Source organism: Eptesicus fuscus, chromosome 2 (genome assembly GCF_027574615.1).
Source record: "Eptesicus fuscus isolate TK198812 chromosome 2, DD_ASM_mEF_20220401, whole genome shotgun sequence".
NCBI classification, from domain to species: Eukaryota; Metazoa; Chordata; class Mammalia; order Chiroptera; family Vespertilionidae; genus Eptesicus; species Eptesicus fuscus.
The window spans coordinates 43191594-43204782 of record NC_072474.1 but is presented as its reverse complement, the minus strand read 5'-3'; the positions used below and the strand labels follow the sequence as shown (position 1 = coordinate 43204782).

Here is a 13189-nt window from a genome sequence, read left to right as displayed (position 1 = left end):
TAATAATGGTGATTATGATGATGATAGTGACCCAGACACTTTCTGTATTCTGTCTTGTTTAAACCTTACAACAATGCCATGAAGCAGATAGTGTTATTATCCCGGTTTAAGATGAGGAAACTGAGGCATAGAAAATTTAAGTAATTTGTTTAGTCACACTGCTAGGAAGAAGTGAGCACCACTTGTATTTTAAATCAAGTACCTTGGCTCCAAAGTTAATACTTTCAGCACTATGGTGCATCTCTCTCCTAGACACCTTAATAAGTGTCTACTACATGCATAGTACTGTGTCATTTGCCAAGGGAGATACTAAGATAGAATGGAAATAGAACTTGTAGTTAAGATGTTTAGTATGGGGAGAAAAGACTTGAATTTAATAAGCAAAACACACTGAAGAAATGATGAATAATTTTTAACATAATAATGAGAATCAGAACCAAGAGTATCCTATATAATAAAAGCCTAATATGCTAAGTGTCCGGTCATCGATTCAACCAACCAAAGCGTAATATGCTAATGATATGCTAAGGTTACTCAACCGCTCGCTAAGATGAGCATTGACCACAGGGGGGCAGACGCTTCAACCAGTAGGTTAGCTTGCTGCTGAGATCCGGCCAATCAGGACTGAGCGAGATGAGCCAGACATGCCCTGGAGCCCTCCCACAGTACTCCCCCTGGCTGGCCAACCTCCCGTGTCCCTCTCCAGCCCTGATCATGCACCAGTGGGGTTCATCAGCCTGGCCTGCACCCTCTCCCAATCCAGGACCCCTTGGGAGATGTCAGAGAGCCAGTTTCAGCCCTATCCTGCAGGCCAGGCCAAGGGACCCCATTGGTGCATGAATTTGTGCACTGGGCTTCTAGTCACCTACAACTCTTGCAGAGCCTTTTGAAGATAGATGTGCTTTTCTGTTTTGATTTCTAAATAAATGACATGGAACTTAAGGGGCAAGGGAGAGAGAGAGAACCCAAAATAAAAGGCACGTTGGCCTCTGGCAGTGTTATATTATCTCATCAGCTAGATTTGGTGCCCCAAAATAAAGACCAAGAACACAGGCAAACAGCACGGTCTTGGCAGCAGAAAAAAAAAAAAATTGTTCCTCCACCCCCATACTCTTATACACGCAAATACTTGAAAGCAAGAGTCAATTTACTGGCACCCAATGCAAGTATTTCTGGAAGTGATTACAGTCACAGATTTACTTTTAGTCAAAGGTGTTAAAAAATGAGAGGGAGACCATCCAATTCTTATTTTTTCTTTGTGATGAATTGTTAAAAAATGATACAAGTGGAGAGGAAAGAGGTGGGAAAAGAAAGAGACAGAAGAATAGACTACAGGAGACCAAATAAAAAGTTCAAAGTAGCAAGTACTGCAAAGTAACACTTCATCATTTGCAGTTTTTCCCCCTGGGTGTTGACTAACTGGAGTGTTGTCATTACCTGATGAGTGGCCAGCTCCAGAGCTCAGAGTATTCCTGTCAAGTCTTTGGATCTAGACTCAAGTTCAAGGATGCACAAGAGAAGCCTCCTATCATTACAATATGTTTACAAAGTTCTATTAAACCTTTCCTGGTGAAAATATCAGCTCATTTCAAATGTTTTCTTACTCTCAGTGAGTATGTCTAGGGAGTTACAATGAAAGACACGATGGGCTGAAAGAATGGAGACTACACAAAAGGAGTTATAAGCCTATGAACTATGCATTCTTTGAAGCCCTTTCTAAAAAAGAAGGAAAAACATCCCTATCCACTCTTACCAATATCTACTTTAACCATGTAGAGTCACAATAAATATCTAAGTATTTTGCGGTGAATAAGCACCACTCCCTCTGAGAATGCTGGTAAGAGTAGGGCCTTTAGTGAAGCAGATAACCTAAGCTACTCACTGTTAGACTCTTCATCCACTTTTCCCCTGGGTTTATTTGTTTTATCTCATTGTTCAAACTTACCAGGAGTTTCTTTGTGTATGAACTCCCAGTCAATTTATAGATTATTTTTCCCTTATCATGACACCTAAACTCTAGGTATCTATTTTTAATCACCTATTAGACATCCTATTTGGGGTTGGTTTTTTGTTTTGTTTTTTAGTATCTCAAACCTAACATAAGACAAACAGAAATCTTGATTCTTGCTGGTCCTAGCAACCCATTTCTTCACCAAACTTCTCCAGCTCAGTAAATGGCAGCCACACTCATCAAATGATCAAGTGAGCATTTCTCGATTCTCTTTCATTCACCTCTCACATTCTGCCTGCCAATTCTGTTGGCTCTACTGCTAAATATATCCTGAATTTTTCCTTTTTCTCCATCTGAACATATACAACCCCAGTCTAAACCACTATTATCTTTCACTTGCACTACCACAAAAACTACCTAACTCATGTTCCAGCTAATGTCATGTTGTAGAGCAAATCAGAACCATTAGCTTATTGGCCAAAATAAAACCAAAGTAATTTATTATAGTTACTCTTAAAATTATTGTACATATAAAATGTGATCAACCTCCAAGTAGAAAAAAATAATGATTATGTGAAGGCAATCATAATTTTTATAAATACTCTACATTTTATTGAGCTTTGCAATGACTTCATCATTCAAGTAAGAATTAATACAGATAGTGGTTAAAAATTGAGCATATACCTTACCAACACTCAGTAGCCACTTGAACTACTACAAGTAGTTTCCCAACTGGTTTCCACATTTCCACTTTTGCCTCCACTAAATTCTGTTGTTCACAAAGCTACTCAAGTTAACTTTTAAAGACACAAGTCAGAATATATGACTTCTGCACTTAAAAATCCCTGTGGCAGAGATCTCCCCACTTTCTTTATTTTCTTTAAAATAATAATCCCAACCACCACAAGTTTTAGGGAGTACAAGGCTGCTGAGCAGAGTTGATCTCTCTGCCTCTTTTTCACAAAGGAAGTGAGGCCATATTGACTACATTTAGGCTTATGGATCTGAGTAGCACTGATGTGGATGCAACCTCCAAGTGATTTCAAAAATGCAAAGTCACTTATCCTGGACACCCTCTTTCTACCTTCCTGTGGGTTGGAATACAGAGATGATGATAAGAATCCAGCAGAACCTGACTGGGATGGCTCAGTGGTTGAGAGCTGACCTATGGATGGTTCGATTCCGGTCAGGGCACATGCCCAGGTTGTGTGTTCAATCCCTAGTGAGGGGCGTGAAGGAGGCAGCTGATCAATGATTCTCTCTCATCGTTGATGTTTCTATCTCTCTCTCCCTTCCTCTCTGGAATCAATAAATATATATTTTTAAAAGAAGAATCCAGCAGGGATATTATCTGAATTATTCTCAGCTGAAAAATAGTTTATAGCACATACTATTCGTTAAGTATTTTTAAATGAATGAAAGATGGAAGAAAATAGTTAAGATAGCCTATACATTCTCTTGCACAGATAGTTGTTGGATGTCTGATAAATAATGTAGTATCACCACTAAGAAGAGTTCTGCAAAAATAATGAGAAGTAAAAAAAGTAATGCATGTATATTTAGTGCCAAAAATTTATAACTGAGAATCCAATAATTATCTTATGTAATAAAAGGGTAATATGCAAATTAACCATCACTCCAACACACAAGATGGCCGCCCCATATGGTCAAAGATGGCCACCCCCATGTGGACACAAGATGACCACCACAAGATGGCCAGCAGGGGAGGACAGTTGTGGGTGATCAGGCCATCAGGGGAGGACATTTGGGAGGGACCAGGCCTGCAAGGGAGGGAAGTTGGGGGCAATCAGGCCTGCAGGGGAGTGCAGTTAGGGGTGACCAGGCCAACAGAGGAGGGCAGTTGGGGGCAACCAGGCCTGCAGGGGAGGACAGTTGGGGAGGACTCAGGCCTGCAGGTGAGGGCAGTTGTGGGGACCAGGCCTGCAGGGGAGGGCAGTTTGGGGGGACCCAGGACTGCAGGGGAGGACAGTTAGGGGTGACTGGGCTGGCAGGGGAGGTCAGTTAGTGGCAACCAGGCCTGCAGGGAAAGGCAGTTGGTAGGGTCAATGCCTGCAGAGGAGGACAGTTGGGGGGTCCAGGCCTGCAGGGAAGGGCAGTTGGGGGTAACCAGGCCTGCAGAAGAGGGCAGTTGGGGGCGACTGGGCCTGCAGGAGAGGGCAGTTAGGGGCGACCAGGCTGGCAAGGGAGGGAAGTTAGGGGTGACCAGGCCAGCACAGGAGGGCAGTAAGGGGCAATCGGGCCAGCAGAGGAGCAGGTAGGTGTCAATCAGGCTGGCAGGAGAGTGGTTAGGGAATGACCAGGCTGGCAGGCAGAAGCGGTTAGGGGCAATCAGGCAGGCAGGCAGGCGAGTGGTTGGGAGCCAGCAGTCCTGGATGGGATCAGGCCTAAACGGGCAGTTCGACATCCCTCGAGGGGTCCCAGATTGGAGAGGGTGCAGGCTGGGCTGAAGGACTCACTCCCTCTCCCCACCCCCCCGGGCACAAATTTTGTGCACCAGGCCTCTGGTGGAAAATATAAAAAAATAGCTAGGCACTGGAAGCTAATGAAATATGCCTAGAAGTGACACAAAGGTGTAATCCATGCCCAAGGTCAAGAATAAAACAGAGTCAGATAATTGCTATCAAATGAGAATCCATACTTAAAACACAACAAGATTTTTTAAAAGAGAGAAAAGATCACAGTAATTTAGCATGTTTTCAGGAAATTATATGTTTTGGGGCTTAGGTAACTTGCCCAGGGAAACAAAGATAAGATAGATAATTATATTTAGCTTAAGTCTTTATAAGAAAAAGGGAATTTATTATCACACCTAAATGCAATGTTAGGAGAAAATTCTCAGACTTCGGGTAGAGCTGGACCCAAATGTTAAGATAATGTTATCAGGAATCTACTGTTCTTTATTTTTAAAATATTTTATTTTAAACTAAATTTAGACTTTATAAAAAAGCTTATTAACTCAGACTAACAGACTGTTCCTATATAACCTCTCCTACTCAGCTTCCCCTTTTGTTAACATCTTATATTAACTCTGGTACAATTATCAAAGCTAAAAAAGTAACATTGGTACATTTCTGTTAACTAAATTACAGACTTTGTACCAGTTTCTATGTTCACTAACATCCTTTTGCTGTTCCAGGATCCCACCAGATTCCAACTTGCATTTAGTTGTTACTCTTGCTCAGTCTCCTCTGATCCATAATATTTCCTCAGTCTTTTCATAACTTTCATGATGTTGACACTTCTGAAGATTATTGAGTAGGTATTTTGTAGAATATCTCCCAGTTTGGGTTTCTCTGGTTTTTATCTCTTGATTGGAAGAAAGTTCTGCATTTTTGGCAAGAACATCACAGAAATTATGTTATCTCCTTCTCAAGGAATCCTACCAAAGGATTAATAGTGTCAATGTGTTTCCTTACAAATGATACTAATTTTAGTCCCTTGGGTAAGGTGGTGGCTTCTGAGTTTCTTCACAGTAAAGTTACTATCTTCCCCTTTGTATGTTAAAAGTACTTTGCAGGGGATTATTTGAAACTATTCAAGTTCTGCATTAAGGAAGGTTATCAAGAAGATGTGACCACCAGTTTGAACCATAAGCTGGACTCGGGCAACTGGAGGTTCCCTACTCCTTCCCCTGTCCTTGGATTGTATGTCCTCCTTGCCTTTTCTGTGACCAGGAACTGCTCTAAGGATACAGCCTTGAGATAAAAATGTGATGAGACCACCTGAACTGTGTATGTGACTGAACCCAGTTAGGGCCTCCTGGTATGTGACTGAACTCAGGGCCTCTACATAAACTTTTAAGATTAAGCGGGCAGTTGCAGAAAACTACTCATCTTGGAGCTGCCCAAGACAAGCCTTTTAAATAAGTTCCCTTGCTTATTAACCTGCTACCTATCAATTTGGAATGGTCTGTCTTGTTCCTTGATCCTCTCTGCCCTTGGCATATGGGGTCGGTTTCAGATTATACCTGGGAAGCTCCCAAAGATGTTGCAATCTAACATCCTGGGTCTCCCACAAGCTTTTGTGCACTGCTTTTAGTGAGATACAAATGTTCAAATAGAAAAAAAATCCTCTTTTAGTAGTGCTTCATGAAAAATTATAATCTAAAGTTTACTGAAAAATATGTATTAAAAAATAGACAAATATGCAAATTGACCATACCTCCGACACACCCACAAGCCATGCCCACCATCCTATCAGAGCGAGTATGCAAATTAACTCAAGCCAAGATGGCTACAGCCACAGAGAGCAACATTTCCTAGGTAACAGAGGAAGCCAAGCTTTCTGCCAGCTGTTGCAGGCCTAAGCCTCCACTCAAGCTAATATGTGTGAAGTGGTATCTCATTGTAGTTTTAATTTGCATTTTATTTAGAACTAGTGAAGTCAAGCATCTTTTTATATATCTGTTGGCCATATGTATGTCTTCTTTTTTTAAATATATTTTTATTGATTTCAGAGAGGAAAGGAGATGGAGAGAAAGATAGAAACATCAATGATGAGAGGGAATCATTAAATGGCTGCCTCCTGCATGCCCCCCACTGGGAATCGAGCCTGCAACCCAGGCATGTGCCCTTGACCAGAATCGAACCCAGAACCCTTCAGTTTGCAGGCTGATGCTCTATTCACTGAGCAAAACCAGCTCGGGCTGTATGTCTTCTTAGAAGAACTGTCTGTTCAGGTCCTCTGCCCATTTTTAATTGGATTATTTGATATCTGGTGTTGAGTTACATGAGTTATTTATATATTTTGGAGATGTTGTTTGCAAATATCTTCTCCCATTTTGTTGGTTGCTTTTTTTTGTTCTGTTGATAGTTTCTTTTGCTGTGCAGAAGCTTTTTAGTTTGATATAGTCCCATTCATTTATTTTTATTTATACTTCCCTTGCCCTTGAGGTTAAATTCATAAAATCCTCTATAAAACCAAGGTCCATAAGTTTAGTACCTATGTATTTTATTGTTTAAGATCTTATATTTAGGTCTTTGAATTATTTTGAGTTATATTTTTGTGTATGGTAATGAATAGCATTCTAGCTTCATTCTTTTGTATGTGACTTTCCAATTCTCCCAGCACCATTTATTGGGAATTCACAGCCACAAAGTCTAATCCTTAGATTTTTGAGGGATCTCCAGTTATCACCTCTTTCTAAATACTAAGGAATAAATGTGAGTCAGTGTGATTTTTATAGGTCTCTCTATATGCCCTTTCTTGATGATGTCCTTTCCTCAGTGTGTTATTAAATAAAAGGTGAAAGCAAGGAAGATAGGTAGGAAGGAGGGAAGGAGGGAAAGAGGGAAGGAGGGAAGGAAGGAAGGAAGGAAGGAAGGAAGGAAGGAAGGAAGGAAGGAAGGAAGGAAGGAAGGAAGGAAGGAAGGAAGGACGAGAGAGAAAGAAAAGGGAGAGGAAGAGAGAGAAAGAAAAAGTCACATTATTTCATTTTCCTGTTACTTATTTTGCCCAGAATAGGGAGAAGAAAATTAGTTTACTAAAGATGATCAATCTTTATTTTTTCCTAGACTGCTTTTTAAGTCAGATTTGGACATGTATTTTTTTTTTTTACAAGTTAAAAGAGGAAGTTTATTCCACACTAACAAGCGAGATTCATAACAAAAGAGGGTAGAAAAACCAGGATTAGAGGAGGAGGAGGACCCAGCTGGGCTGTTTCGAAAGGGGAGAACAGCAACATGTGCAAAGGTGAACACGACTTTTGAGGGGAGGAACGGGAAGAGGTGGGGCCCAGGGCACTTAGCACACGCTGATTGGTGGTTCAATGTCTCAGGAATGTCCTGGCCGCAGACACAGGTTATGTCATACTCCGCCCACCAGTTGGGGGAAGGGAGGGTCTATCAAATAAGGCTGAGGATGTGGTCCAATCAGTGGAGGTTTTATCCCTCACTTTCCTCTGCTGCCTCTTCACCAGGAGATTCTGATGCATCCATCTTGTCTCAGGTGGCTTCTTCACCCTGTTCCATTTTTAAGAAAGTTTCATTCTCAACTGTATCTTGCGACTTCAGCTCATTTTTCCTCTGAAATATGGCCAGGAGAGGTGCAAACAGATTCTTCAGCCAAAGAAACAGCCTTCTCCAGAAACCACCCTTCTCCAGCTGGTATTCTGCTGATTTGTTCTGCTGGACACTCGCAAGAGAGCCCCTGGAGCTTTCTTTTGTAGCCTCCTCACTGTAACAAATCGCAATGAGACAGAAAACTACAAAAAAAAAAAAAAAAAAAAAAAAGCTACTACTGCAATCACAGGTGATGCTATGATGACTTTGTTGTAGTTCATTTGATTCCTTCTCTTCCTGCTTCCCAGGGGCTTGCATCCTCTCATTTTTCCATTGTTCCGCATCCCACTCTGCGTTGGACATCTTTACTTCCTGCTGCTCAGTGAGCAGTCTCATCAGAAGGCTCATAAGGGATGAGGAAGTGTCGCTATTTTTGTTTGAGGATGCCCTCTCTGGCTCAATTGTCAGCTCAGTGCTGGCCTTGTGATACTTTCATGAGCGGTCCTTCTATTAAGAGTTCTTCATCACAAGGTGTGTTGGTCAGACATTCGGTATCACAATGCAGTTTAACTGTCTTTTAAATTGGCAGAGGCAGCAGGCCAAATGGTTAGGTAAGATAAGTTTTTATAATTCAGGAGTCGTCATGAGAATGTTATCAAGTGTTGTAAATGTCACTTGTGTTGTTCCCATGTATAAATATTTCAATGCTAGCAAATTAAGAGTCTCATGCTCTACCGACTGAGCTAGCCAGGCCAACGCTGGCAAATTAAAAAAGATATGGATCTTGAAGAGTAATCAGGGGATTATTATGGAGAATTATATATTGTAAAAGAGGTAATGATTCAAATGCATTCCTTTCAATAAATTCTATTTTATTTTATTTTATTTTATTTTATTTTATTTTATTTTGTGGACACTTGCAAGAGAGCCCCAGGTCCACAAGTCCAAATACTGGAGGGAAAGCAGGCCTTCAAATGAATCTTTATGTAATTCAAATTATTTCCACTGAGATTTAGTTTCTCAACCAAATGGTATGACTTCCATGTATCTTTACCAGTGTAAGAAATAGCATTTCCCTGCAAGTTTAAGACAGTGAAGGTGCCATTGTAGGTGCTGGGCTCTGGTACTGGTACTCTGTGGAGCCTCTGGTTTGAGCCAAAACCAATACACGACAGTGTCCCATTATTGCAGGAACAGAGCTCACATATGTTCATGGTGGCATTCTGTTCAGTCATTGGAGGAACTGTCTCTGATGACTCTGGTTGCTGAGTTATTGTAACTTCCAGGTCAAACGATAGAACTGTGGCTGTGACTTCAGAAAAAGTTGGCTGCTGAACCTGAACAAGTTCTGGATGTTGAAGTGTCACCTCAGGGTGCTTTGGAGGAGCAATAGTCTGCTGCAGGGCTGTAGCATCAGCCCCCAAAGTTGGTTCTGGAGTGATGGTGAGCTCCAGGACCAAAGGTGGAAAGGTTGGTTGCTGAGCCTGCACAGTCTCTGGTGGTGGAGGTGTCACCTCAGGGTGCTTTGGAGGAGCTGTAGACTCCTGCAGGGATGCCTCAGCCTCCAAAGTGGGTTCTGGAGTGATGGTGAGCTCCAGGTCAAATGGTGTGAAGTTTGGTTGTTGAGCCTGAACCGTCTCTGGTGGTGGAAGTGTCACCTCAGGGTGCTTTGCAGGAGCTGCATTCTGCTGCAGGGCTGTAGCACCAGTCTCCAAAGTAGATTCTGGAGTGATGGTGAGCTCCAGCTCCAAAGGTGGAAAGGTTGGTTGATGACCTTGAACAGTCTCTGGACGTGGAAGTGTCACCATAGGGTGCTTTGCAGGAGTTTCATTTGGCTGCAGGGCTGTAGCACCAGCCTCCAAAGTAGGTTCTGGAATGATGGGGAGTTCCAGTACCAACAGTGGAAAGGTTGGCTGCTGAGCCTGAACGGGCTCTGGAAGTGGAAATGTCACCCCAGGGTTTAGTGGAGGAGCTACAGTCTGCTGCAGGGCTGTAGCAACAGCCCCCAAAGTATGTTCAGGAGTGATGGTGAGTCCCAGGTCCACAGGTGGAATGATGGGCCACTGAGCCTGAACAGGCTCTTGAAGTGGAAATTCCACCATAGGGTGCTTTGCAGGAGTTTCATTTGGCTGCAGGGCTGTAGCACCAGCCTCCAAAGTAGGTTCTGGAATGATGGGGAGTTCCAGTACCAACAGTGGAAAGGTTGGCTGCTGAGCCTGAACGGGCTCTGGAAGTGGAAATGTCACCCCAGGGTTTAGTGGAGGAGCTGCAGTCTGCTGCAGGGCTGTAGCAACAGCCCCCAAAGTATGTTCAGGAGTGATGGTGAGTCCCAGGTCCACAGGTGGAATGATGGGCCACTGAGCCTGAACAGGCTCTTGAAGTGGAAATGTCACCTCATGGTGCTTTGGAGGAGCTGCATTCTGCTTCAGGACTGTAGCATCAGCCTCCAAAGTAGACAGAGCTGGGGACTCCTGCTGGGATGTAGGTTGTTCTTTGGTAGACTTTGCATGATGATCGGAGGCCTTGCTAGTAGCAGATGGTGCAATCTTCTTAGGGGGCTCGGAAGTTGTCAAAACCCCCAGGCCCACATCTTTAACACTGATAGGCAAGAGTCGATGTTGAACTTCACCCCAATCTGGACGTGAGTCTGTTGCCTTTTGATGTGAAGGCTGAACTTCAACATCCATAGAAGACTTTGGGAGGTTGACGTCGACCCTTCCCATGGATTCACGAAGTTTGTATATTGGGAAGAGGCACGGGAGGTAGAGCTGAGCTCTTTGATGATTGAACTAATGCAGGATAGGGATGATGCTGATCTTGAAGTCCTTGGTGGTGGTCGAACAAAAATGTCAATGGCTCAGAGGACACTGAAGACTGAGTTGAGGCTTCTCGTTGGGGGGGAAGCTGAGCTAAAGCCTCCTGAGGGTTCGGAGAAGGGGACTCTGAAAGAAGAGCTGAGGCATCATGGTTGAGCGAAGAAAGCTCAATATCTGCAGGATTTTGCTGATCCCAAGACCAGGACTTGGAGGGCCCCAGGGGGGTGGAGATCAGCAGGATAGAGTCCATAGCCAACTCCGGAATCGGAGCTGCCTGGACCTGCAGCCACAACAGCTGCCACAGGAACAGAAACCGTGGGACCCACATGTGCAGCCTGGACATGACAGGCAGAGGTCTGGGGCACAGTGAGTCACCAAGGCAAATGGGGCACAATGAGCGACCCAGGACACTGGAGCACAATGAAGGATCCAAAATACTGGGGCACATACAAGCAACCCAGACAAGTGGGATGCAAGTACCATGCGCTGAGCAGGAGCCCAACAATTGGCAGCTATGTCACAATTGGCTGTTCTGTCATGCATGTGCCCCTTAGCAACCAAGCACCCCTCCCCCTCAGGTTCTAACCTTTATTATTCTTGGGCCAAAGTGACTATAGAAGAGTGAGCCTTTCCCCCAGAATCACCAGGGATCACGTGGTTCCTTTCACCTGCACAAAAGATAACTATCTCCCTCTGGGTCTCCCCTCACCACTCACAGTGAGGAATGATTTGGCCTGCACACTTGGGTGGCCCCAGAGCCCAGAAATGGTGGGATGTGGGGAGGGGGTGTAAAAGAAGGTGGGGAGTTGGGGGGTATTGAAGAGCTTTCCAAGAAAGTCCCAGGGCCTGGCATCTCAGGAAATTCAGAAGAAGAGCTAGTCCAGTCTGGCAATCTGAGCTCCTCTTCAAAGCTGAAATCTGAGAGAGTCTTCCACACAATGGTCATACTGCTTCCAGGAAGAGTGGCTGACCTGTGGCTGAGGTGCGGGAGAAGGTGTGGACTTGTGGAATCTGGGGAGAGTAGGCAGCGGTCCAGGAGAGGTGGTAGCCAGTCTCAGATTTGGACATGTATTAAAAACTATTCATTTTTTTTCCCCATTCAGTTTTTCTTGCCGCTCTCATCACATCCACCCAACTACCTCTCAAAGATTTCATAGTTCTTTCAAATCTATGCTCACAGAAATTGTGCACTAGAACAAAAAATGTATTCCTCCGATTAAAAAGTGGAAAGAAGCTAGGAAGTTTTGACATCTATTTTTAAAAAGCAAATTGTTACCAAGATCCTAAGGTCACTGTGACTACTTTCCACAGAGTTTTTAAAGGCCTAAAAATATCTGAGGGCCTTTTTTCTTCTTTAAAACTATTTCTCTGTTGAACTAACTATCCTTGCATCCCAGGGATAAATTTCACTTGGTTATGGTGTATGATTCTTTTAATCTTCTGTTGAATCCATTTCCTGGTACTTTATTGGGGATTTTTCCATTTATGTTCATCAAGAAAAAGAAAACAAAACAAAATACTGTTTGTCTTTTGAAGCAATTGACCCATCCCATGACATTTTTGCAGTAAATGTGCACTCTGCGTCGTCAATGACATGAACCGCCTTTCTGTTTTTGAAGTAATTGGGATGGTGACTCAAATGCATTTCATTTGAAAATTAAAAACAAGTTTTATAGGCTATTTGCTTTGCAGCTGAGGAATCTGGGTCAGTCAGTCAGAAGGATATGGGCTTTCTTTCGTGGACCTGCTCTGAGGTAAGGACCATACCTTTCCTAGAAGGATTCTGCCCCTCCCACCGGAAAGAGCTCTGGATGTTCTTTGCCACAACTATTTCTTCATCCTGAGGGTCTTTGAGCCTAATCATTGTTCCAGAAAAACTTGAGGCAAATCTATTATTTTAGCCTTTTATATAACATAATTTGGAAAGACCATTTTCAGCACGCCTAATTCAAATAAGTCCATCTGCTAAGCCCAAAATAGGAGGTTTTCATAAAATGCAGATGCAATAACTGACTCAAAGCACAAAAGACAGCATTTATACAACCCATTAAACAATAGTAAAATCCTTCCTTTTGTAAAGAGCGAAACTAAATGTATCATCTTTTAACCAGAACAGTAAGTCCTATTTGTTTTAACTTTGATGTTGCCACATCAATAATTCTTTCTCTGGTATGCTCAAAATCAAGGAAAACATTCTGATAATAAGCCTTGTCTTTAGAACCTCCTTTGGCAGCTTACAAACACTAAAGAAATAAAAAAGAGAACTTTAGAGGCCTAAGCTCCCCCCATTAATCCACTGAACATTTAATTCGTTTAATTTCTTTATAACAAACACAAAAATCAAATCTTCACCTAGAAATTTAGCACAAATTTGAGTCAAAGGAAAATCTAATATATGATTT

At 42.8% G+C, this 13189-nt stretch overlaps 2 non-coding genes across 2 annotated transcripts; one reads left to right on the top strand and one right to left on the bottom strand.

Moving 5' to 3' along the window:
* The first annotated feature begins 10102 nt into the window (after window positions 1-10102).
* MIR9292 (microRNA mir-9292) lies at window positions 10103-10195 on the top strand. The gene has a single exon (NR_129023.2). It is a non-coding gene; the product is annotated as a microRNA mir-9292 (primary transcript).
* Window positions 10196-10595: 400 nt separating this feature from the next.
* MIR9293 (microRNA mir-9293) lies at window positions 10596-10672 on the bottom strand. Its single transcript, NR_129024.2, is given in 1 exon segment — window positions 10596-10672. It is a non-coding gene; the product is annotated as a microRNA mir-9293 (primary transcript).
* Window positions 10673-13189: the final 2517 nt, after the last annotated feature.